Source organism: Sphaeramia orbicularis, chromosome 10 (assembly GCF_902148855.1).
Source record: "Sphaeramia orbicularis chromosome 10, fSphaOr1.1, whole genome shotgun sequence".
Classification (NCBI taxonomy): domain Eukaryota; kingdom Metazoa; phylum Chordata; class Actinopteri; order Kurtiformes; family Apogonidae; genus Sphaeramia; species Sphaeramia orbicularis.
The window spans coordinates 25,567,402-25,576,012 of NC_043966.1; the positions used below are offsets into that span (position 1 = coordinate 25,567,402).

The following is an 8,611-nucleotide window of genomic DNA, read 5'->3' on the forward strand; positions in this document are numbered from 1 at the left end:
TATACGAGTGAAAAGACAAATCGTGCCATATTCAGGTTCATCTGATCAAACACAAACGCACTGATTTGCTGATGTCGGTGTTGTGTGTATGAATCACTAATAAGTACTACAGGAAACTCCTGCCACGTAACTAACACCTCCACAAACCATCTGCCTTGTTTATTTCTTCCTCCTTTGCAGACAAACTCTGAGTCTTCAGTGTTCAGTTAAGATGCCTTCTCATTAGTCAGTGGGGCTGTTCCACCAGTCATCCAAAACAGCTTGAACTAGAGGACCCTCATAATTGAATACTAAACCCCCGATGAGTGGCAAGACAAACTACTGTGATGCCGACTGGAGGCTATAATGTATTGCCGTGTTGTGCTGGCCAAGATGTGTGTGGTGCACTGTCAGGCCCATCCTGCCTACCCGGAGGTTGTTCTGTCACACTGTCAGAATTTCAATCTTTTTGATAAGTTAAGTAGCAACACACACCCACGCTCACACCAGGGTTCTCAAATGCAGGCATCCATGAATGCTGCTTGGCACATACATGTACAAACACAGCTGGGACTAGATAAATGGAAAACAGCAAAAAGGTTTTTTATATAGTATCCATCATGGAAGAAATTTGCCTTTTGGCATTTTTTATTTTGGACCCTGTTTAATGTAGCATCCATGAATGTACAAGGCAAGGAGACAGTATGGAAGTAAATATGGAAACAGATGAGGATAAAGATTATGGAGAATATGAGTCTACAATAAAGATCTGACTGACTTTTATCACAGGCCTTGAAATTAAATGATGAGAGGAGACATAGGAAGTTAACTCACAAGGAAATTGGGTTTTAGTGACATAATGGGATGTATGACATCTATTAAGTCAAACGGAAAAGTTCATTGGAAAAACTTCAAGAAGAAAATTTTCATTTTATACAAATTTTGTGTAGTTATCATGTATTGTGTAGCATAAAAAATACAATACAAATGCACTGTATTGCATTTGAATGTGTTTTTTTCCACTCTTTCAATTAATGTTTTGAATTATTTGTGATATTTTCTTTGCCTTTTAACATGTGGCCACAGATGAAACTTAGCCCTGTTGTTTAACTGTGGCTCATTGTTTTGTATTTAATATTATAATAAGCACTGGTCAACACTGTGGTTTGTAAATGGATGTAATATTTGGTCAAATCCATCGTTTCAAACACTATATTTACGTCTCTTTTGTGTATCTTAACACAACGACTCTTTCAAAGTTTATAACAAAGTCGTCCTTTTCACTGGAAGGCAAACGTCCATCACTTTACAGGCTTTAAGCAAAGCTAAAACAACATTCCAGGACCCCTGCTGTTTCAAGAGGCTCCGTCTGAAAGCATGGCTAAGAGGCTGACACACTGAGATGCCACAGTCAGACCCAATCTGGCATCACCTGTTGACAGGCACCCAGAATAAAAACATCCTAATGATGGGTTTTGTTTTGGGGTAACTGACTGGTCAGAGAATAAAATGTCAGTCAAGAGTATACACAAAAAAACAATACAACATGGTGTACATATGAAAGATAATATGAGCACATATGCAGAAATAAATAGTTTCACAGTAAAATTCTCAGCATCTTCATAAAACAGTATTTTGTATGCCAGCTTTTTGTTTTGGAACAGAAAGTACAGCCTGTGACCAGAGAATAAAAACTAACTACACGCTCTCATGAGTCAACCAGGTATAAAACTTTACAGTAGGTTTTAAAACTATTCTTAGAAATCATTGCAGCTTCAGCATCAGCAGAGAATGCAAACCCTCTGTCACAGCTATAATCATCACAGCACATGAAGCTTCCGCCCCATTTTTCTCTGGGAAAAGACAGTGCGGTTGTCATCATTATAATGTCTTAATTATCATTTGAGCGTGCAATTGGACAGAGAACAGAGAGAGGGACTGAGCATGCTTACACTGCGAGACAAGGCAGCACCCTGTAGATGCATGATGAATGAGGGTGTCGGCTGTATTCACCCAACTAGCAGCGCTGCCACTAAGAGGGTCAGGCCCCATGCGTGGAGACCTGTCTCATTAACCACAGTGATCGAGCATTAACAAGAGACACAGAGCAAGAGAGTAGAAAAATAAATCATTTCTTAGATAATGCTGAAGAACCACTTTTTTAAGGTATAGTAGCTGCTTTGAGGCTTTACACACTGTTGAATAACTTGGCACAAACAGAATAAGTATTTACAACATGGGTGTCAAACTCAATTTAGTTCAGGGACCACATAGCCTACAGCCTAATCTTAAGTGGGCCAGACCAGTAAAACATAATATCATAAGCCACTTTTACACAGAGATCCCGGAAAAAAGGTGAGATGGTGATCCCACCTTTTTTCCACCACTGACCGATTTCCACAGCCAAAGGAGTAACAGAGGTGAGATGCTGGACTTTTACACAGTGGACGGGAATCAAAGGGGCGGTGATGCAGTGTATAGTGTGACGTATAACTTGCATGTCGGAAATACCCCAAGCATAGAGGTGTTGCTAACCTCTCCAGAGTCTCCCTTGGTCTTTCACCGTTCCAGAGATGTTAGCATGGATAGAGTCCTCCACCTGAAGTGACAACAGCTCAGCGTCTCCCCAGTTCCACATCTTTCTGGTCGTGTTGATATGTTTGTTTACTGTACACGGCCCGCGCTCATTTTGCACACGCAATACATCACCCTAATGTCACACCTTGGTTGCGGAACAATACGTGTTCCTTTTACATAGTGTTCTGGAATCATGATTCCACCTTTATCGCAACTCTACTACCTCCAGAGATGTTACAAAGCCATGACAGAGGTGGGACCAAATGATTCCACCACTTCATTTACACAAACGTCGTTCCGAAATAAAGGTGAGATATTCCCAGAACAGAAGTGCTGTGTAATAGGGTCTACAATAACCCATTACAAACAGAATTCCAAATGTCTCTTTGTTTTACTGCAAAAAAAGTACAATAAAATCATGAAAACGCTCCTATTAACAATCTATCTTCTAACAAAATATGAATAACCTGAGCAAACGTAAACAATATGGAATTTCTTAAAGCGGTCATATTTTGCTAAACCCACTTTTATTAGTCTTTGGTACATTTATTTGTGTATTTGGACCCTAATAGTTCAAAAAGTTTGAATTTGAACCCTCCAGGTGCTGCAAAGCTATCTTTATATACATTCCAGCAAAAATCGAGTGGATTTCTACAACCTGTTTTAATTCCTTCTTAATTTGTTACATCTATAAGTAGTTACGTTACGACATTTGCACATATAAGGTCAAGACTTCAAATGAAAATTTCTCCAAATACACTATTATTGTTTGTCGGCAGCAGTGGTTGTGTTAAAAACTGAAAATATATCCAAACTTCGAGCAGATTACCTAAAATGTTCAATTGCTGGTTGTATTAACGAACACAAGGGGCTGAACGGGACAGCAAGCATGGTCAACAACCTGGAGGGGGCGGGGCGTAAAGTGGCTCATTTGCATTTAAAGGGCCAGCGCTCAAAATGACCTTTCTGGTGTCATTACTCAGAAATATTATTGAAGATGGACCTGTAGAGTTGAATTAATGAAGAATTCAGACCCAAGCATAGCATTTACAGTTTATGTAAACCACAGGGAAATGTTTTAAAATGCGTAAATCTATTTAAAAAAGCAAAATATCACTCCTTTAAGAAAAATAACACCAATTTTAACAACATTATACCTCAGCTTATGTATACATGTGAATTATAGATCGCAGTGGATCTACAAAATTTTACAGTTTGGAATTTGGATACGATCTAAAAGTTCTGTTATTATTTCACTGGTCTGATACACTTATGTAACCAAAAATGAGTGTGATTCCCTTGATCCCTTGGGCCAGACTGGAACCCACGGCAGCCAGGTTTGACACCATGGTTTACATTATCTGTTTGATGCATAGTGGGCCTCTATCTGTGGTGCTACATTATAAAGATTAGAACTGATGATCTGTAACTAACATCTGTTTGCTCTTTAATTATCCACAGTCAGAGAAATGACAGACAGCCCGGACTTATAGTCTTGTACGACACTGGACCCCACTTTTTTATTTAGCTTCCTGTTGTTTTTGGACCCTGCATTATTGATGATGCAACTGACACTGTACACTGTGCTTTGCCTCCACTGTCACCTGCAGCAGTCAGGCAGAACAATAGGAGACTGTGCAGCGGATACAAAATGATCTGTGTGGAGATAGAGCTGAGTGCTGGTAATAACTGGAAATGAAACTACACACATTCACAACTTTGGAAAAAAAAAAAAAAAACACAAAAAAAAAACAAGTGCTTCTATTGATTGCTGGCAAAAAAAAAAAAAAAATTAAAAAATGGAAAAGCTGTTTGATCATCAGAGAAACCTTTGGCTTCTACAGAGAGTAACTGTTGCTCTGGTTGTCATCTGAAGTGTCAGTTGAGGTCAGAACTACTACACTATTTCAGAAACACAACAGTGTCAGACTCACAGCTGTAAAAGCCAAAACACTCATTACAGAGACTTTACTTCCCGCAGAGAAACTATCAGCCACGGAGATGCTCAATAAACATCTACTAATCTCTATTTACGAGGCCTTATGAAATAAAGATAAGCGCATTAAACAGCTTATTCTCATCATGATGTAATGCTGACGTACCCAATTAAAGATGTGCGAGGGCTGAGCTGCTCCGTCGCCCTTGCTGTTTTTTTTTTTTTTCCAAATCACTGGTTGTTGTCATCTCACACGTTTCAGTGCAAGGAGAACCCAGTAATAAAAAAAATACACAAACAGCTGATGTGGTTCTTGGTCGTACTCCGGTGCTGCTGTATTCTACTATTCCATGCGCAAACAGATACACGCACATTGCGCACAGTAACAACGTGATTCTTATTTATCCAGTGCGTGTCTTTGTGTGGTCGGATTCACGTTTCTGTCGTTAGTCACTTAAAAAACCACAGGAAACAAGCACCACCTACCTGGTTTCGCCGTGACAGCTCCGACCGTATGTCGACTTGTACCGGGAGGAACAATGCGCGGCAACGGAGTGAAGATCACAGTTGGAAACGGCAGAAGTTTGGACTGAGAGATCTCACACACACACGCACATACACACACTGTTTCAGAGTCTGACGGATCTGAGTGTGTTACTCCACTGTGGACTATATGACAACGCCCCAAAACAAACTGATCTGGCTGATCCTCCGCCGGATCATTTACGCTTGTTAAAAGATGTTGCCGGCCAACTCCGTCCGTGCGTAACGGTGCGCTCACTCTCCCTCCTTACGTGGACCCCCAAACTAAAACACTCCCCAAGGACATGTGACCAACCCACGGCGGACGGGAATAGCTCTCATTACCCCACGGCAGCAGCTGGGATCGGTTTCACCACTGCTCCAATGCCAGTGCAACAAACCCGCGTTGTGCGCTCTCCTCCTACTCCAGCCTTCTCCGTTCCCTGTGGCCTCACGGTGTCGCTGTCAGTGGTCCGCACCTCCACGTGCGAAAGGCCCTTATCGGTAAAACACACCTGTCTCATCACATCACATCCATGATCACACACTGGCATAGGAATGACCAAGAAATTAAAGGGAAAACCTGACGGAGGGGGCTCTCCAAGATGATAACGCACCCGTGGATAGGGCATGAGGGGTCACTGACAATGATGGGAATATTATGGTGTGGCTTTCACAGATGTCAACACAAATGAACACCTTCATTAGGTTCTATCACCATCCATCACCAACATTATCTTGTTTATTTTTGCTTTTTTTTGTGTGTGTGTGTAGGGGGTTTGCTGCTGTTAAAACTGACACTGACATCTATCTATCTATCTATCTACAGGGTGGGGAAGCAAAATTTACAATGAACATTTAGTTGTTTTTTCTCAGCAGGCACTACGTCAATTGTTTTGAAACCAAACATATATTGATGTCATAATCATACCTAACACTATTATCCATACCTTTTCAGAAACTTTTGCCCATATGAGTAATCAGGAAAGCAAACGTCAAAGAGTGTGTGATTTGCTGAATGCACTCGTCACACCAAAGGAGATTTCAAAAATAGTTGGAGTGTCCATAAAGACTGTTTATAATGGAAAGAAGAGAATGACTATGAGCAAAACTATTACGAGAAAGTCTGGAAGATACTATTAAAGAAGAATGGGAGAAGTTGTCACCCGAATATTTGAGGAACACTTGCGCAAGTTTCAGGAAGCATGTGAAGGCAGTTATTGAGAAAGAAGGAGGACACATAGAATAAAAACATTTTCTATTATGTAAGTTTTCTTGTGGCAAATAAATTCTCATGACTTTCAATAAACTAATTGGTCATACACTGTCTTTCAATCCCTGCCTCAAAATACTGTAAATTTTGCTTCCCCACCCTGTATCTATCTAGCTAGCTAGCTACCTAAAGTCACAGAAAAATTTAAGTGCAAAGAGAAAGACTAAAACAAAAACTATCACACGAAAATTATACTGAAACTGTATACTAGAAAATACTGAAAATATACAATAATATACAGAAAAGCCCAACTCTGTACCACAGATAGAAGAAATATATGCAACATATGAAGGATATGTGCAGGGAAAAATAAAAACCAAATGAATACATAGAAAAAATAATCATCATTCTCATTCCTTTGTTTAGTGGAGAGGAGGGGGCAAGCTTGAATAGTTCTGTTTATATATACAGTCATGGAAAACATTATCAAACCATCAAAAGTCATCAAAAACAATGGTTATGCAACCAAGTACTAACTCCTGTGTGTATCATGTGACTAAAACAGACAGACAAGAAAACATGGAATGCCTGAAAGCACTGTTTTTGTCAGTACAATGCCATAGATACTGATGTAAGAACTGAAGTGATTTTGGTTATTATCAAGAAAACATGGAAAATGTCTAGATATCAGCTCTGAAATTACACTCCTAAGAGCTATTTTTGTTATCATTATATTTGTCCAAACAAATGTACCTTTAGTTGTACCAGGCATTAAAACGAGCAAGAAATTGAAGAAAACAAGGGGTGGTCTGATCATTTTTTTTTCCGCGACTGTGTATTGTAAAATCAATGCTGAAATGCATTGAAGCTGTACTGAAATGAAAATGGACAATACCTTAACCCATAAAGACCCAAACAGCCACTGGCGACCAAAACCATCTACTCATGTAAAATGTTTAATAACTACTGATCCCATAATCCTATCAATGCATGTAAATAATTGGTGTAAAATGCAGTTTGTCATCTTTTCATAGCCATTAGATATGACCCATTTGGACGTTCAGAGGCTCCATTGTTACCGTGGAAACACCGTCATCTTTTCCAACATTGATTAACCAGTAAAACCCATGGAAATTGATCAGTGACAGTGAATGGAGACAAGTGTTTTTGTGTTCAGTTATTGATATCTTTGCTGAAAAAGTACATTTTTCTTCAGTTTTCTTTGTTTTTGACATAACCATCAACTTTAATCTGAGCTTTTATGAACATCTACATGATCAGTGAATTAAATAGAGGAAAATATCTGATTTTCACTGAAAAAAAAAGCAAAATAAAGAAGATAATATTACAATAAATGGTGATAAATCACTTATGAAAGGTTAAATAGAGACAAAAATTCATTTGGGAACTAACACAAAAGTAGCTCTGGGTTTTTATGGGTTAAAACACACTTCATGATATTTTCCCTTAATTTGTCACTAACTTATACTTGTAAAAAGTTAAGAAAACAGTTCTAATTTTTCTAGCCTATAGTCATTCTAAATAGCAGATTAAACATGGTTGGAAGATTATGTTTATGTTTATCATATTAAATACTAGTCCCAAGAAGACTGAAGAAGACAACAGGTAAACTTGTATATGACTAGTTTTTTTTTGTTTGTTTTTTTGTACTTGTTTTCCTCTGTGCAGTCTTCTTTCTCACTGTTGAAAAACACAATGTCATGTATATTTCCATACTTCACTGTGTAGTGTTTGCTTGTTGACAACTCAATGCAAAAGTTGCAAAGGAGAGAACTTTGTTGCATCACACTTTCTTGAATAATACACAGCCTACTGTCTAGAGTAGAGAGGCAAAATTGATATTTCTCAGCAGACGTGATGTGTTTCTAATAGAGCTACTGTAATTTGAGTTAAATCCCAGTGGTCTTTTGCATAAAAATACTGACAAAGAAGAAACAGAATTAATTTCCTTTGTTTAAATGATAATAAAATTGGCATTGCTTTCATTATCTGAAATCAGTTATTAAAATAGCCTGTTTAGTATTTGCTGTGAGGTATAAATTATATTTCCGCAGCAACTTGAGACCATTCAGTCTAAACCCTCCTCCTTATTTCCCTGTAGTCATTAAAGTAGTGGGCGAATGGAAACAACTTTGCAGCTGTCGTCACATGCTCTGCAAGCACAGTGGAAATGCTTTGTTTCTGTAAAGAAAACCAGGGATCTGTGGAGTAAAGAGATAATTATGAAGGCCAATATTTTGTTGGCAGGTACCTGGAATACATGGTTGTGTTCTGTGCCTGAAAACCAGAGGAGATTTCTTTTCCAGGCCTTTAGGTGAGCCAACATGGGTGTGCTGTGAAAAAACAAGGATCTGTCTTATGAA

At 38.8% G+C, this 8,611-nt stretch overlaps 1 protein-coding gene across 2 annotated transcripts in view; it reads right to left on the reverse strand.

Moving 5' to 3' along the window:
* The window catches only part of mid2 (midline 2), a 182,378-nt gene extending 176,938 nt beyond the window's left edge, over window positions 1–5,440 (reverse strand). Inside the window, exon 1 of one of the 2 annotated variants that reach the window (XM_030145659.1) lies at window positions 4,979–5,440. The gene's annotated coding sequence lies outside the window, so the exon portion shown is untranslated. Of the gene's footprint in view, window positions 1–4,658; window positions 4,680–4,978 lie in introns of those variants that run through there. The other variant, XM_030145662.1, reaches the window with a different exon arrangement.
* Between the last annotated feature and the right edge of the window lie 3,171 nt (window positions 5,441–8,611).